Raw genomic sequence first — 18070 nt, 5'->3', positions numbered from 1 at the left:
AACAGAAAATTAATAGGAAAAATCAGCTAAAAAAAGTTGATTTCTCAAAAAAATCAGTACAGTAGACACTCTTCCAACAACACTGACAAATATAAAGTGAGGACACAAGTCATTGATATTGAGAATTAATCACAGGTATCACTACTTGTAATATCTGTGACCATGAAATGGAAGACTACTAATAACTTTATGTTCATGATTCAATAGCTTAGAAAAAGTACAAAAATTCTGCAAAACCACAAACTACCAAATATCAGGCAAGATAAAAACGGAATGGTCCTGTAACCATTAAAGTATTTTTAATTTGTAGCTTAAAATCTGCTTAAAAAATCCAGGTCTAGATGATTTCACTTAAAAATTGTATAAAACACATAAAGAATTAACATTAATTTTATACAATGCCTTATAGAAAATAAGTTCATCCTATGAAGCTAGCATTACTCTGCTACTCAAACCAGACAATAGTAATACAAAAATAAAACTAGTAAATCATCTCTCTCATGAAGTTAGAAGAAAATTCCTTTACAAATATTAGCAAATTGAATCCAACCATATATAAGATTTATACGCCATGACCAAGTAGAATTTATTTCAGGTATGCAAAGTTGATTAAACACTTGAAAATCAGTCAACACAAACTATCATATCTGCTAGATGAAAAGAAAAATTTTATGATCCTATCAATTGACACAGGAACACTTGGCATCATTCACAGAAAAACTCCTGAGAAGTGAGAAATAGAGGGAGGGCAACCATTCAACTTAATCAGTAGCAGCTAAAAAAACCTACAGCTAACACAACACTCAATAGTGAACAGCTCAATGTTTATTGCTTAAATTAAGAACAATGCAAGAGTGTCCATTTTCATTGCTCTTATCAATGCAATACTGCATGTTCTGGCAACTGAAATAAGAAAAGAAAGAGAAAAAGAAAAGTTATTAAGTATGAAAGAAGAGAGATGGAGTTACCTCTATTCGCATAAGACATGATTTCCATGTAGGAAATCTCAAATAATGTACCAAAAAATATCCTAGAATTTATAGATGAGATCAACAAGGTCTCAGAGCATGTGATCAATATTGAAGTAGCATCAACATCTTGATATACTAAAAAAACCTTCTATATCCTAATTTTTATTTATTTATTCTAAAGATTTATTTTAGATGCTGAGTTACAGAGAGAGAGAGAGAGAGAGAGATAAAGAGATAGAGAGAGATCTTCCATCTGCTGGTTCACTCCCCAAATGGCCACAATGGCTGGAGCTGGGCCTATCCAAAGCAAGGAGCCAAGAGCTTCTTCCGGATCTCTGGTGTAGGTGCAGGGGTCCAAGAAATTGTGTTATCTTCCACTGCTTCCCCAGGCCCTTAGCAGAGAGCTGAATTCAAACTACAGCAGCCTGAACTCAAATAGACACCCATATGGGATGCCAGCATCACAGGCAGAGGCTTAACCCACTGTGCCACAGCACAAGCTCCCTAATTTTTTGATGGAGACTGAAGTAAAAACATACTTCCACTTGTAATCACTCCAAATAAAGTAAAATACTTAGGAAGGTATAAGCTTAACAAAATATGTATCAGATCTGTATATTGGAAGTTACAAAATGATGATTAAAACATATACATATGGCCGGTGCTGCGGCTCACTTGGCTAATCCTCCACCTGCGGCGCCGGCACCCTGGGTTGTAGTCCAGGTTGGGGCACCGGATTCTGTCCTGATTGCTTCTCTTCCAGTCCAGCTCTCTGCTGTGGCCCAGGAGGGCCTAGGGAGATTACTGATGCCATAAACAAGAGTGTCAAATTGTTAAGTCAACAACAGGAGTCACTGTGTACTTACTTCTCATGTGGGATCTGTCCTTAATGTGTTGTCCAATGTGAAGTAATGCTATAACTAGTACTAAAACAGTATTTTACACTTTGTGTTTCTGTGTGGGTGCAAACTGATGAAATCTTTACTTAATATATACTAAATAGATCTTCTGTATATTCAGAGCATTGAAAATGAATCTTAGCTGGTGCCGCGGCTCACTAGGCTAATCCTCCACCTTGCGGCGCTGGCACACCGGGTTCTAGTCCCAGTCGGGGCGCCGGATTCTGTCCCAGTTGCCCCTCTTCCAGTCCAGCTCTCTGCTGTGGCCAGGGAGTGCAGTGGAGGATGGCCCAGGTGCTTGGGCCCTGCACCCCATGGGAGACCAGGAGAAGTACCTGGCTCCTACTACCGGATCAGCACAGTGCGCCAGCTGCAGTGCGCTGGCAGCAGCCATTGAAGGGTGAACCAACGGCAAAAAGGAAGACCTTTCTCTCTGTCTCTCTCTCTGTCCACTCTGCCTGTCAAAAAAAAAAAAAGAAAGAAAGAAAGAAAAGAAAAAAAGAAAATGAATCTTGATGTGAATGGAATGGGAGAGGGAGTGGGAGATGGGAGGGGTGCGAATGGGAGGGAAATTATGGGGGGAGAAAGCCATTGTAATCCATAAACTGTACTTTGAAAATTTATATTTACTAAATAAAAAAAGTCCCCCCAAAAAAACAATTAAACTTGATGAAATAAGCCAGTTCCAAAAAAGATAAATATGTTCTCTCTGTTCTGTGGTAACTAATAAAATATCTAAAAGTTAATCTATAAGAGTTAAATTGATACTATGATTCAATAATTTTGAGCAGCCTTTGTCTTGACTGTTGAAGAACAATTTTTTTGTTTTTTTTTTTCTTTTTTCTTCTTCATACTATTTGTTGAACTCTCTACTTAGTGTAGAGTTAATCTTATGAGTATGAAGTTAGCTGAAAAGAGATCTTTGTAACAAATAAGAATGGGAATGGGAGAGGGAGGAGGACAAATGGTGAGAGTATGGGTGGGAGTGAGGTGGGGTAGGAAGAATCACTATGTTCCTAAATTTGTATATATGAAATGCATGAAGTTTATATTCCTTACATAAAATTAAAAAAAATAAATCAAAGGAATATAAAAAATAAAATTAAATAAAAATATTTTACTGGAAAAAAAAGTGAATCTGAAAAGTCTTTTCTGATCCTATTTACAGTAACTAAACTTCTTGAAATGACAAAACTGGGTGGGGGGGACATCACTGTGGCTCACTTGGTTAATCCTCCATCTGTGGCACCGCCATCCCATATGGGCACCGGGTTCTGGTCCAGGCTGCTCCTCTTCCAATCCAGCTCTCTGCTGTGGCCTAGGAGTGCAGTGGAGGATGGCCCAAGTGCTTGGGCCCCTGCACCCTCATGGGAGAACATGAAGAAGCACCTGGCTCCTGGCTTCGGATTGGCGTAGCTCCAGCCATAGCGGCCATTCGGGGGGTGAACCAACGGAAGGAAGACCTTTCTCTCTGTCTCTCTCTCTCTCACTGATTAACTCTATCTGTGAAATAAAAAGAAATGACAAAACTAGGGATTTGGGGTGCAGACTGACAGTTGCCAGGGGTAGGCCTTAGGAGTGGGGGTGGGGAAGGAGGAGGGGTGTGACCAGTGGGGTTCCAGGGTGACCCAGGAGGTGATGGAACCGCTCTTTAACTTCGTTGTATCTGTCAGCATCCTGGCTGTGGTCTTGTACTGTAATTTCACAAGAGATGACCATCAGGGGAAAGTGGATAGAGGGCACCCAGGATCCCTTGGGATTATTTCTTACAACTGCACATGAATCTGTAATTACCCTAAAATAAAAATTTAATTAAATAATTATAGAAACACTACGCCTTTTAGGAATAGTAAAAGCAGAGACTGCACTAACTCATCTCTGCAGGAGTGAAGAACCTTTTATTCAGCCAAGGGCCATTTGGATATTTGTAACCTCATTCGCAGGCCACACAAAACAATCAACTGAAAAATTAGCCTGCTGAGGGCTGGGGTTGTGGTACACAAGGTTAAGCCTCCACAAATGATGCTGGGGTCCCATATGAGTGCCAGTTTGAGTCCTGGCTGTTCCACTTCAAATCCAGTTCCTTGCTAAAGCACTGGGAAGGCCCAAATGCTTGGGCCCCTGGCACCCACATGGGACACCTGGATGGAGTTCTAGGTTCTTGGCTTTGGCCTGACCCAGTCCTGACCATTGCGGACACTTGGGGAGTGAATCAGCAGAAGGAAGATCTCTGTCTCCCCTCTCTGTCTGTAACTCTGCCTTTCAAATAAATAAATATTCTTTGGTAAAGAATTAGCTGCTATAGCTAAGTTGAATTGTTAGTCCTGCCTGTGGTTGCCTTGGCAGGGCCTGACCAGGTGATTTTGAGGCCTTGCAAGGCCTGAGGGCCAGCCAGTCACCAAACCTTTTAAGGATCCTTCCCAAATCTTGATAAAACATTTTCCCCACACTGGGTAATGCCTAAAGTTGTCACCTTGATTCTTCTCCAAGGAGTGACGGATTTTGTTCTCCTTGTTTCCTGTGTAGCCTGTGAAACTTGGTCCACACTGGGCAGAGGCTGGTGCAGCCACAGAGCAGCAAAGGGGTCTGGGGCCCCTTCCACTGTAACACAAGAGGGGTTATAGATCTCTTAGAGGATCTTGCAGCAGCCAAGCTCTGCAGTTGCAACCTCTTCCTTTTATATTTAGATTCTACATCCAATAGAAATGAAAACAATGGCAGCTCCTTCTCTGTTACCTTGGGTTTCATCCCCAGGTTGCTCTCCAGCCCCTATCAGGAACATGAAGCCCTGTCTTCAATTCACCATCTGCCTACAGGGGAATAGCATAGTTGTAGGTATTGAAAACTGAAATGGGAATCCTGCACAGGAAGACAAAATCAAACTATAGACTTTGTACAACATGAAGCTACCCCTTGAGACACACATCCCTCCGTAGAATCCACATGGGAGTCACTTGCTTCTTGTTTTCTTCACTATATCAACAAAGCATTTCAGTTCTGATCACAGGGAAATGATGGCACCTTTGAAAAACTGAATGCAAGAAAAACACTGCTGAGCATCCTGCTGCTACAATCCACATGATCTGCTTCTACCTTGTTGACCTCTTTTTAAAAATACTCTAAGTTATTTTAGAAAACCATCAGCAGATGCTCCCATCTGCAGGGGATGAGGGAGAGCAAGCTGGCCACTGGCTGTGTTCTGTGGCAGCCACCAATCACATCCTGGTTAGGATGGAGGTGGTCTAGGCATAGTTCCAAAAAGCCAGAGAGAGATGCTGTCTGGTGGCAGAGAACTTGGTGGGAAAAAGATGATAAAAAGAGAGAGATGAACTTTAGACTCTGAGTGACTCATGTTGCCATATGATACACCAAAGAGAAACCTACTCAGATGTCAACATGGTTTTAGCGTGTCATTGTTAAGACACCCCCAAGCTTTATACTGCCCACACTGTCTTCATTATTTTCCCCAGGTGTCCCAAGTTTCAAAATATTCTTTCTCCAACTTAATAATTACACTGATTAGATAACAATACTTTGACTCTCCATCCTAAATTAGATGATGAAATATAACTGAAAATTTCTGGTCATTAGTACTTTTATCAGATAAAATTGATGAAATTTGTATCAGAAAGAAAATGCCACATCACCTCTGTGGTCTTATCACAAGGTAAATATAAAATTGCCATAGATTTTTATTTTAAAGTTAATTAATTTTCATTTATTTGAAAGGCAGAAAGACAAGAGAGAGAAAGAGAAAAGAGAGAGTGAGCCCAATCTTTCATATGCTGGTTTATTCTCAAATGCCCACAATAGCCAGAACTGGGTCAGGCAAAACCCCGAGCCTGGAACTCAATGCAGCTTTCCCACATGAGTGGTAGAGACCCAAATCCCTGAGTTATCACCTGCTGCCTCCTAGGTTGCACATCAACAGGAAGGTGGAATCTGAAGCAGAGCCAAGACTTGAACCCACGCACTCCCATATGGGATATAGTATGTTCCAAGAAGCATCCCAACCACTGTGCTAAATAGCTAGTCCTTCCATAAATCACAGAAAAACAAAAGGAAGAAAATAAAATAATAGGAGAGCAACAGGTTAAGAGGACAAGAGTCTTCTAAAAATGTTGCTTTGACACAGGACACTCCAATCATAGCTTTCAGGCAGTCTAAAATGCCCCACTAAGCATGGGGTGTTCATTATGAGCCTTTTTGGGGTATCCAAAATAGATCAAATCAAGGTCAAATCCTAGACTGATTTTTACCTTATATGCCACAGCTGGGACTTGTCCTCTATAAACTAATTTCTTAATCAACAAAAGAGGAACAGTAACATCTAAGGCAGGTAATAGGTGCTCAAGACATTATACCTATGACGATTGTTGTATAAACATGACACTCACAAACGAGACCTAAAACCAGATACAGCTAGGTGGGATTAGTCAAGCAACTGTTAGAAAACTATTTTTACATTTCCTCTTTAATCTTCTGTCTTCTCCTGTCTGTCCTTTTTAGGAGTAGATGCAGAAGTCGAGGCATAAAGTAAAGGACAGAAGGAAAAGACATAGGGAGCTGGAGAAAGGAAACCATCCCCAGAAATCGATTTCTCGTGATAGCCTCAAATGTCACTTTCTGTTGTTTGACCCTTCTGGGGTTAAATTCCCCAGTTCTCTCCTTGGTTTCTTACTGTGGTACTTAGAATGAGTGATCTACCCACTGAGCACTCTCTTATTTCATTGTTACCAGAGCTCTGATTTTTTTTTTTTTTAACAGGACAACAATTAGCCCCATAAACACAGTCCCCTCCACACCTCTCCTTGCAGATTGAGTCAGGACTCATAGTAAAATCTGGACAGTTAATTTTCCTAAGGTTCCTTAATTCTAGCAATGAGATTTAAACAAATACCCATTGAGTAGAGCAAAGAGGAAAGCTTTTCCCCCCATTGTTTAAAAAAGGACAGAGCTAGCCTGTCCTTTGGGGCCTCCATCACCGAAGTCATCAATGCAGTTTTACCGCCTGAAACATAGATGCAATGTGTAGAGATGGAGCAGCCATCTAGTGGCCAAGGGGACAAAAGCCACTCCCCAGTGATGCATGAGCAGGCTGTGGATTCCATGCAGCTGAGTGCCATCTGATTTTGCAGGGGTGTGGAAGGGAATGTGTTTAATGGGGCTAATTGTTTGTCCTGTTTAAAAAAAAATCAGAGCTCTGATAACAATGAAAAATGTGAGAGTGCTCAGTGGGTAGGTCACTCATTCTAGTGCCACAGTAAGAAACCAAGGAGAGAAATGAGGGATTTAACCCTAAAAGGGTCAAACAACAGAAAGTGACATTTGAGGTATCACAAGAAACAGATTTCTGGGGATAGCTTTCTTTCTCTAGCTCCCAGTGTCTAGAGTGTCTGATTATAAGTCCCTTCTACATGTGGATGGCTAATACATTGGCTCAATACATTCCAAAAGCACCTCAAATCAAGAACAATGTTCCAAGCATAACTGACTAGTCCACAGCCCCAATGTAACCTCCAGATCTGTCTTGTAATACTCTCGCTTAAAATGCCATCATTAATGCAGAAACATTATGTATTGGCTTCTGTACAGAATGTATACTTTGCCATCCACCAGGCATTTACCTTGGCCTCTTTTTCCCTCCATTCTCAAGCACGTAAATTCACATGAATAGCTGCTTAATTCCGTTCTTCTTATCTTGGCTATAACCTATAAGGCTATGAGCACATGACCATGATCCAGCATCAGCCATATTGCTATTCTTCCTGGTAAAAAGAAATCTCTCTGAGGACCATTAGGGAGAATTGCCAGCAGGTTCAACAACTGAAATCGAACGTCCAGACTTCAATGCCTATCCTGATTCAACTCAGTCGTTGCATTCTAAGAATTTCTCACATCACCTCACTTAGAAGAAAGAACTCCTTAGATCCTTAAAACTCACTTCTCTTTTTTATGGATTCTTGAGTTTTTAGTTAAAGACAGTTCAAGTTGCCTTAACTATGTAAAAACTCTGGAAATTGCAGTCTCTGTTCCCACAGATCTAAGTTTGGGAGCTCACAAAGGAAAGTATGAGGCAAGGAAGCAGGAGTGAGTAGTTTGTACCAGGAGTCAGCATTGAAGACCCAACAAGATGGAGACAGAGAAGCTTCTAGAAAGTCCACTGGTAGGTGCATGACTGCTTCCCCCTGAAGTCCTTGGAGAAGCCACATGGTACTTGCCTGGGAGCCATCCCTCTGAAGAAGGGATACTGGGCATTATCCGCAGATAGGGCTTGATCCCTGAAGCATTTACTCCATCAAAGACGGACTGATGTCTACCTTCGGGCTGAGGGAGCCGCCCGAGGAGCAAATGGGGCAGAAGAGAGAAAAGAAGCTGGGAAGTCCTGACACAGGGTGGTTCCTGGTGCACTGGAAATGCCGGGCTGAGCTGCTGCTGGAGCCAGAGCTTCTGTGGCCTGGAGCACCAAGACGCTGTGCACAGTCCCAATTATAGGAGATTTTTTCAGTTGCAGGTTGCCTGAAATTACTGATAGAAAATAGTCAACAGCAATTTCAGAGCACCTGAAAAAATCTTAACAAATATTGATGAAATTCTAACTGATAAAAAAAAATTACAATGCTATTGGAGTTACTCCATATTAACAGAGTGTATCTAAACTCTAAGCCATCTCTGGGCTGGACCCAACGGGATTGAGGCAAGTTTTCCTTTCCTTTTAGGAGTTTTATGCAAAGGTTTTGCTTTCACTCTTCATCTCTGCTATGGCCGCATCTAGTTCGCACTTGCTTATTTTTTTAAAAATGATTTATTTCACATTTACTTGAAACTAGAATTATAGAAAGAGAGGGAGACACACAGAAAGAGATTTTTCCATCTCCTGGTTCACTCCCCAAATGGCCACAATGGCCAGGCTGAAGCCAGGAGCCGGAAATGCCATCCAGGTCTCCCCTAGCTCCTACATGTGTGGCAGAGGTCCACGTACTTGGGCTATCTTCACTGCTTTCCCAGACTCATTAACAGGGAACTGGATTAGGTAATTAAATCTATCTTAAAAATAAAAGAGGAAGAAAAGCTGAGAATTTTTAGAAATAAGCACTGGATTATAAAAATTAGCTTGAAGAAGAATGCTAATGTATTGTTGTTGTTGTTGTTGTTGTTGTTATTATTATTATTACTATTCAAGTGACTTGCTTGATTTCTTCCAAAACTCATTACCCAATACATGTTTTATTTTGTCAGTATTTTAAAGGATATTAACCACTACACTGAAGCATCATTCTAAGTGTCTTCTCACTACAGTTCCTAAAAGCCATTATAAAGGGGCAGCATTGTGGTATAGTGAGTTAAGCCACTGCTTGCAACACCAGTGGCCGGTTCAAGTCCCAGCTGCTCCACTTCTGATTCAATTCCCTGCTAGTAGGGAAGATGACCCAAGTGCTGGTCATCCCTTGCTACACATGTTGGAGATCCAAATGAAGCTCCTAGCTCCTGGCTCTTGGCTTCAGCCTGGCCCAGCCCAGGCCTTTGTGGCCATCTGGGGAATGAAGCAATAGATAGAAAGTTTTTCTCTGTCTCTCTCTCTCTCTCTCTCTCCCTCTCTCTAACTCTACCTTTCAAAGAAAGAAAGAAATCTGTGGGGTTTTTTTAAGCCATTATTATCCCTGTTATTTCTGGGGCTGATGTTGTAGCACAGCAGGTTAAGCTACACCTTGTGACACCAACATCCCATATTAGAATGCCGGTCCTGGTCTTACCTGCTCCACTTCTGATCTAGCTTCCTGCTAATGCACCTGGGAAAGCCATGGAAGATGGCCCAAGGACTTTGGCCATCATGGAACTCCATGTGGGAGACACCAATGGAGTTCCCGTTTCCTGGCAGCCATTGCAGCCATTTGGAAAGTAAACTGGCAGATGGAAAATCTCTCTCTCACACTCTGACTTTCAAATCAATCAATCAATATTTTTAAATAAAATAAAACTGTTATTTTCATTTGATTAATAACAACATTTGTAAAGACTTAATAACCTAAACCATAGGCCGGCGCCGCGGCTCACTAGGCTAATCTTCCGCCTAGCGGCGCCGGCACACCGGGTTCTAGTCCCAGTCAGGGCGCCGGATTCTGTCCCGGTTGCCCCTCTTCCAGGCCAGCTCTCTGCTGTGGCCAGGGAGTGCAGTGGAGGATGGCCCAGGTGCTTGGGCCCTGCACCCCATGGGAGACCAGGAAAAGCACCTGGCTCCTGGCTCCTGCCATCGGATCAGCGCGGTGCGCCGGCCGTGGCGGCCATTGGAGGGTGAACCAACGGCAAAAGGAAGACCTTTCTCTCTGTCTCTCTCTCTCACTGTCCACTCTGCCTGTCCAAAAAAAAAAAAAAAAAATAACCTAAACCATAACTTAAAATATATGATATAAAAAGCATTCAAAAACTATTTGCATTTTGTGATACTTTGCAATTATTTTGTAAAATTTATTTACTTGAAAGAGAGATAAAGACATTGAGAGCTTTTATTCATTGGTTTACTCCCCAAATTCTGCCAGTGGCCAAAACCAGCCCAGGATTAGAGACAGGGGCTGACCAAAGCCAGAAGCTCAACCTGGGTCTCCCATTTGGGTGGAAGAAACTGAGCCATCACCTCTGCCTCCCAGGAAACTGGAATCAGAAGCCAAAGCTGGGAATTGAACCCAGGTGCTCTGATGTGGGACATGGAGTATCTTAATAACTAGGCTAAATGCCCACTCCAACATTTTGTATTTAAACTTAAGTCATCTCAGGTAAATTAACATATGTAATTGAGAGAAAACATCGTTTGTGAGAGGAAACATTGGTAAGGCATTTGTTTTATCCTTTATGAAGTTAAAGTACATTGTCAGATCATGGTCTCCAGCAGTATATGTACAATTAGAATGTATAATTAGAATCTGATGTATAATTAGAACCATGTGTAATTAGAATCTAATTTCTAAGAACCTCTAGTCAAAACTGGCTTTTGATCTGAAATCCTGGCAAAAATGCCATCTTAACTGTCATGATTGTTGCAGGAATCACCTAGGGTTCTTGCAAAACCAGTGGATATAAATCAATGCATGTTTGAAAATTGCATGCAATCTTCATGGAACCCAACATAACGTGTAGGGCAGGAGCCAGTAGTCCAGCAGGCTAACCAAGTGCTTCTTTGGCAAACACCAGATTTTAATACATGTACCTATAGGGACTCTTCATAAAGGAGGTGACATGAAAATTAACTGAAATAGATCAGAGACATAAATGTAAAATACAAAACTATAAAACTCCTAGAAGATATTATAGGAGAAATTATTGATTTCCATACAAGTATGACACCAAAGTCACAATCTATAAAAGAGAAAAATGGTAAGTTGGACTTCATTAAAACTAAAAATTTATTTCTGCTCTGCATAAAAATACTACAAGAAAATGAAAAGACAGGACAAGCATGGGAGAAAATGTTTGCAAAACAAATGTCTGCTAAAAGAATCTCATCCAAAATATGTTTAAAAAAACCCATCAAATCTCAATAAGAAGTAAACAAACAATCCAATTAAAAAATGGGCCAAAGACGCTACCAGATATCTCACCAAAGAAGTTATACAGCTGACAAAGAAGAATATGAAAAAGTGCTCCACATCATTGTGCTATCAGTAAATTAAAACAGCAATGAAACGTCACCACGCATCTATTGGAATAGCCAAACCCACAACACTGACAACACCAAATGCTGGAAAAGATGTGGAGCACAGGAACTCTCGCTCATTGCTGGTGGGAAGGCAGATGATACAAGCACTTCGGAAGACAGTTTGACAGTTTCTTACAAAATTAAATATATTTACCCTTTGTTCCAAAAATCACAGTCCTCCATCTTTACTCAAAGGAACTTAAAGCTCACATCTACACAAAAACTTGCACATGAATACTTAGAGCTGCCTTCTTGGTAACTGCTAAAACTTGGAAATGTTCTTCATTGGTGAATGGATAAATTTGGTATTTGTAGACAATGGATTGTTCTGCACTAAACAGAAATGAGCTATCAGATCATGAAAAGTCATGGAGGAAACTTTATATGAATATTACTAAAACTGAAAGAAGCCAGTCTGAAAAAGCCATGTGCCATACGATTCAAACGACACACACTCTAGAGAAGGCAAAACTGGGGAGCAGTAAAATGATCAGTGGCCACCAGGGGCTGGTGAGGAATAAGGGATGAACACAGATGGAGCACAGAGGATGTTCAGGGAAGTGCAGTTACACTGCCTGATACATAACGGTGTCATACATTTTTCCAATCCCATAGAACATACAATGTCAAGAATGAGCCCTCAAGTAAACTGTGGACTCCGGGTGATAATACTCTGTCAATGCAGTCTTATCAACTATACTAAATATACTACTCTTGTGGGGTTGTTCATGGGGGAAGCTATGCATGTGTGGGGCAGATATATAGGAAATCTCTGTACCTTCTGCTCGATTTTGCTGTAAATCTAAAACTGATTTAAAAATAAAATACATTACAAATAATTAAAAACTAGGATGTTTATGATATTCAAAGAATACAAAAAGGAGGATAACAAAAATCACAAAACCACCCAAAGTGTGTGTGAAGTGTGTGCATGTGTGTGTGTGTGAAGCGTGCATGTGTGTTTGTGAAGTGTGTGTGTTTGTGTGTGTTTGTGTGTGTGAAGTGTGCGTGTATGTGTATGTGTGTATGTATATGTGTGTGAAGTGTGTGTATGTGTGCTTGTGTGTGCAATTTATATGTGCTTGTGTTTGTGTGTGTATGTGAGTATGTGTGTGAGAAGTATGTGTGTATGTGTGTGTGAAGTGTTTGTGTGTTTTTGTGTGTGTGTGTGTATGCATGGGGGGGAGAGAGAGGAAGAGAAACATTCAAATCGACCCCCACCTTGGGTGTACATGCATGGCAGTGCTCCTGCCATCCCCCAGAGGATGTTACCATCACTGCTAGAAACCTAAGAAGGACCATAGTAGTGAGAAAATAGTACTAATTTCAGATTGTATTTAGTCTCCAGTCTACCACCAACCGACTAGCAAGGATTTCACATATGATTTCTTAACCTTAGAAAGTCTTCTCATCCAGAAAAATGAAGGAAATTTATATCCTACCTAACTCAAGTGTCCAAAAGATTTAAAAACGGCAACCAACGTGAAAGTCCTCTGAAAACAGGGAAGCACTATGGAAGATACTTATTAATTTTTAGTTGTGGATAATTCTGTGAAGGACAAAATGTAGGTTTCTATGATTACAAAGGGAAAACAATAAAGAAAAGATATATTCACAATGCTCCAGTTTCGAGCTCTTTAATGATCTAAATCAATTCCTGAACATGGCAACAGATATGGCTCTGATATATACCTGAAGACAGAGGCACTGGCTGAGGCCTTGAGCCAGATGTGGGCTGTGTCCCTGATGTATCTGAACACAGAAGAAACCCACAAACGGCAGAAGCAGAGGTGGGCTGAGGATAGCTGTGGCTGCTTGGAGCAGCCCCATGCAAGCCAGAGTGTGGGGCCCTCACACCCACATCCAGGTCCCACAGCTCTGGCGTGGAGGTGCGGCTGAGATGCTTGTATCTAACCGTGTTCCCTGCTTCCCTCCTTTCAGAGTATGTCACTGGGCCAAAGAAGAATGGGAGAGAAAGCAGGGGCAACCCAGACAGATTCAAAGGGGGTTCTGGAAACATTCAGAGATGCTATCATGGAGAAACTCCTGGTCTAGCTGCTAAGGCAAGCCACATTTGTTGTCTGATGAAATCTAAGCTCACCTGGGTCACACATATACCAAAACATTGGCTCCAGAACTTGTCTTTCTAAGGCATCAGTTTGAGTCCAACGGAAGCATTTTGATATGGGCTGGAGGCAGTAGGCATCTCCCCACCCTGCCTCTGGAACAAGGATGCTGTTTGACTAGAAGTGTTCAGAGGGTGGCTAAGCTGCTCCTTTTGGTGGAGAGAGTAACCCAGGGGCCTCTGTACTGTGAAGAAGAAAGGCTGTGATGATGACAGCAAGGGGACCAAGGCATGGGTGAGATGGAGCAGCCATGCCCAATGAAGCATCTCCCATCATGATCACTACACACACCTTCAACAGCATCCACCAACTTCATCAATGTTTAGTGTGTGGAAATTTGTTGTGGAAACTGAAAGAGGAGAGGAGCCTCTCATTGGGGCCAAAAGGACAGCAGGAGCCACCAGAGAAGTCAGAGGCCAAGAATCCAGATGGCTGGGGTTGGGGATAAGCACACATGTGAGAAGGGCTTTGGACTGCTCTGGGCTGTGACGTTAGGAGTCAGTAGGTATTCTACTCAGATTTCAAGAATAAAGGGGGGGGCCGGCGCCGCGGCTCACTAGGCTAATCCTCCGCCTAGCGGCGCCGGCACACCGGGTTCTAGTCCCGGTCGGGGCGCCGGATTCTGTCCCGGTTGCCCCTCTTCCAGGCCAGCCCTCTGCTGTGGCCAGGGAGTGCAGTGGAGGATGGCCCAGGTGCTTGGGCCCTGCACCCCATGGGAGACCAGGAAAAGCACCTGGCTCCTGGCTCCTGCCATCGGATCAGCGCGGTGCGCCGGCCGCAGCGCGCCGGCCGCGGCGGCCATTGGAGGGTGAACCAACGGCAAAGGAAGACCTTTCTCTCTGTCTCTCTCTCTCACTGTCCACTCTGCCTGTTAAAAAAAAAAAAAAAAAAAAAAAAAAAGAATAAAGGGGGAATTCACTGAATTACCTAGAAATGCTAAATGCTTAATTGAAAGATGGGCAAACTGAACTCAATACTTGTTTTAAAAATTGCCCTGCAGGACTAAACAGAACTTAATCCAAGAAAACAAGGTGGCTTAAAATTGGGGGATAAATTAATACAGTATGCCACATCAGTAAGTCATGGGAGAATCAGAATGCAACCACTTCAATGGCGCTGATGTATCTGATGAAATTTATGGAAGACGCTGTTTTCCACTACAGCCAAAGTGATATTTGCTGTGGTGGAATGAGAAGGCCATACCAAGATGGCCACTGGCAACGGAAACTGCCTGGCAACAGGCTGTGATTGGATGGCTTCAGAAACCACATGACAATGGAGCCTGCCTGGCAACAGGTTGTGATTGGTTAGAGCATAGACCACCCCTTGACCAGATTGGCTGCCTTGGCTATTTAAGCTGCTGTACCAATTGAAATAAACGAGTCTGTGGGCTGCTAGCCTCTGGCCTGCTTTCACCCGACTCCCGGGGTCTGTGTGGTGACTCCACACCTCTTGCCCCCACCATGCTCCTCCTCTCAGAATGAATCCACAGTAACAATTTGCGGTCTTAAATGTGTTCTAAAACTTTGGCTCTGGATTTTAACCCTCTATTGGTTGCATGGTTTTCAACTATTTTCTCCCATTCTGTCAGTTGCCTCTTCACTTTGCTGAGTGTTTCTTTTGTAGTGCAGAAGCTCCCCAGCTTGCTGTAATCCCATTTGTCAAGTTTTCCTCTCAGAGGCCACAGGCCGCAGAGAAGGTGTCCTACAGAGGTTTTAGGCAAGCTGGTGACTGACATCCAGGTCACTCTGCATTACAGATCCCAGGGGATAATCTGAGAGCAGCCACTTCCTGTCATTCAGATTTGAGCCGCCCTTTCATTGTCACTGACACCACCCACCATCCCCCATGCACAGCCCCCAAAAGGTGTCCTGGTCCACTGTTGGTGGGATTGTAAACTGGTGCAGCCACTGTGGAAGACAGTATGGAGATACCTCAGAAATCTGAATACAGACCTACTATATGATCCAGCCATTCCATTCCTGGGAATTCACACAAACCAAAAGAAATCAGCATCTGGAAGAGTTATCTGTATCCCCATGTTAATTGCAGGACAATTCACAATAGCTGATATGGAATCAACCTGATGTCCATCAACTCTTGCTTGACTGGATAAAGAAATTATGGTATATATACACTATGGAGTACTACTCAGCTGTAAAAAAAAAAAATGAAATCCTTTCTTTTGCAACAAGATGGACGCAACTGGAAACCATTATACTTAGTGAAATAAGCCAGTTCCAAAAAGACAGGTATCATATGTTTTTCCTGAGCCAAGGTAACTAATAGAGTACCTGAAATGTAATGTGTTGGATGAAAAGGGCATTTTTGAGATTCAATGATTGTTTACAGCCCTTGTTTTTTCCATTGAGGAACGATGTTTTTTTTCTCTTCATACTATTTGTTGAACTCTCTTTTACATAGTTCAGCAGGGTTAACTGTATGACCATTAAGTAAACTGAAATAGATCTTTGCAAAAATTTAGAGTGGGAATGTGAGAGGGAGGAGGAAGAAGGGTTGGAGCATGGGCAGAAGGGAGGGTGGGAGATATGTCACTATGTTCCTAAATTTGTATATGTCAAATATATGAAACTTGTAAATTAAAAAAAATTTTACAAAAAACTTTTGGCCCTTCCCATTAACAGGTGCAGTCTAGCTTCCCTTTCCTTGAACTACATACAGCCTATTCCTTTTAGGAACCAGCCATCTGAAATCCCCCCCAGCACTTACTTGTAACTAGTAGAAATGTAGGCACTGCTCACACCCAACTATAAGGGGAGAAGGCTTATAGTACCAGCTCTCCCTAAAACAAAAACCAAAACCAAGGGGTCAGTGTATGATATAAACAGTTAAGATGCTGCTTGGGACACCCACATCCCGTATGGGAGTACCCAAGTTGGGGAATCATCTCCTTTTCCAATCCAGCTTCTGGCTAATGCACATTCAAGGAGGTAGAAGGTGGATAGCTCAAGCAGCCGGGTCCCTGCTGCCCACATGGGAGTCCTCTCACATATATGATATATGATATATATATTTACATATACAATGTTTCTGCTCTTCAACGTGAAGAAGAGAATGGACAGTGGTAGCTAACTTGCATTTTCTGTCACAAGTTGCATTTTTGAATAGTGAATGACAAGAGAGAAAGTGAAGATACAAAGCTCGAGAGAGTGCAATTTTCCTCAGGTCTCTCAGGTTCCTATCAGGGAAGTCCTGTGCCTTCCATAAGATTCCTAACTCGGAGGAGGGCAAGCTGCCTATGTTTACATGTCACCCTTCCTGTTGCTCTCCGGTCAGTTTCTTGCAGCTGCTGCCAGCAGTTCTGCACAGTTTCATGCAAGGTTGTGAGACATCTACTCAACCCTCTAAGAGTTAGTTGAAGCTGTTGAATGTAGCAGAATTTTTCTGAATGTTCTGGAACTCACTGAGAGGTATGGTGGAAACCCACAACATAAAATACAATAACTTGCACTTCAATATCAAGAATTACCATTGTATCATTGCGATGTTATACATCTGTAAACCACAGAAACCTTGCAATTAATTTAATATCATTCTTTACCTAAAATGTGTTGAAAATAATCTGTAGCAGATACTGCTCTAAGCCTTTTCGTGTAGCTTTCCATTTAATTCTCAAAACAACACTATAATGTAGGAAGTATTATAATTGCCATTTTACAGACAAAAACATAAACCTCAAGGTTTTAACATCAGGATTCAATCTTAAATAAGCGTATATGACACTCTTACTCCCTAATAATGTGCTTGTTTCCAATGGAATATTTTAGAAAAGCGTCAGGAGCTTTCAACACTGATGAGAAAGCTGGCAACCAGACATGGAAACAGGCAGGTTCCACTGGGCTGTGAAGCAAATGACAGACAGCATCTGGATTGGGGGCTGGTGCCAAGATGAATAAACTCTGACCATTTTCCATCTTTATCTCTCTACTCTAATCACCATTCCAGTTGTCTGACTTGGTCACACGCTTGCCTTTGATTAAGTCAGAACAGGACACAATCCTCCGAATGCAGGGCATAATCTGCAGTGAACCCCACCCAGTGCCCAAGGAAGAACAGGCAATACACAGAGGAATTCAGGTTGCACTCAGGCAAATGGGTAAGGGAAAGGTACTGAGCATTCAAACCATGAGCGCTGGTCACCCCCGAACGCTTGGCCTTACTCCAGTTCTCCTCGAGCTATCTTCCTCCTGTCTAGGATGTATGGGTGGGGATGGAACACAAGATAACCTTCAACCCTCAGATCCATCTCCTCATCCTAATGCTCTTCTGGGCACAATATCTCTGATTTCCACAGTTTGATGCCTGTCAGGGCAATTTAAGTTTCCAATTACTTTCCTTTGTAGACCGATCTAACTCTTCTGC

Source organism: Oryctolagus cuniculus, chromosome 16 (genome assembly GCF_051225735.1).
Source record: "Oryctolagus cuniculus isolate XC-2025 breed Fujian yellow rabbit chromosome 16, ASM5122573v1, whole genome shotgun sequence".
NCBI classification, from domain to species: Eukaryota; Metazoa; Chordata; class Mammalia; order Lagomorpha; family Leporidae; genus Oryctolagus; species Oryctolagus cuniculus.
The sequence above is the reverse complement of the archived record's forward strand: the minus strand, read 5'-3'. Positions refer to the sequence as shown.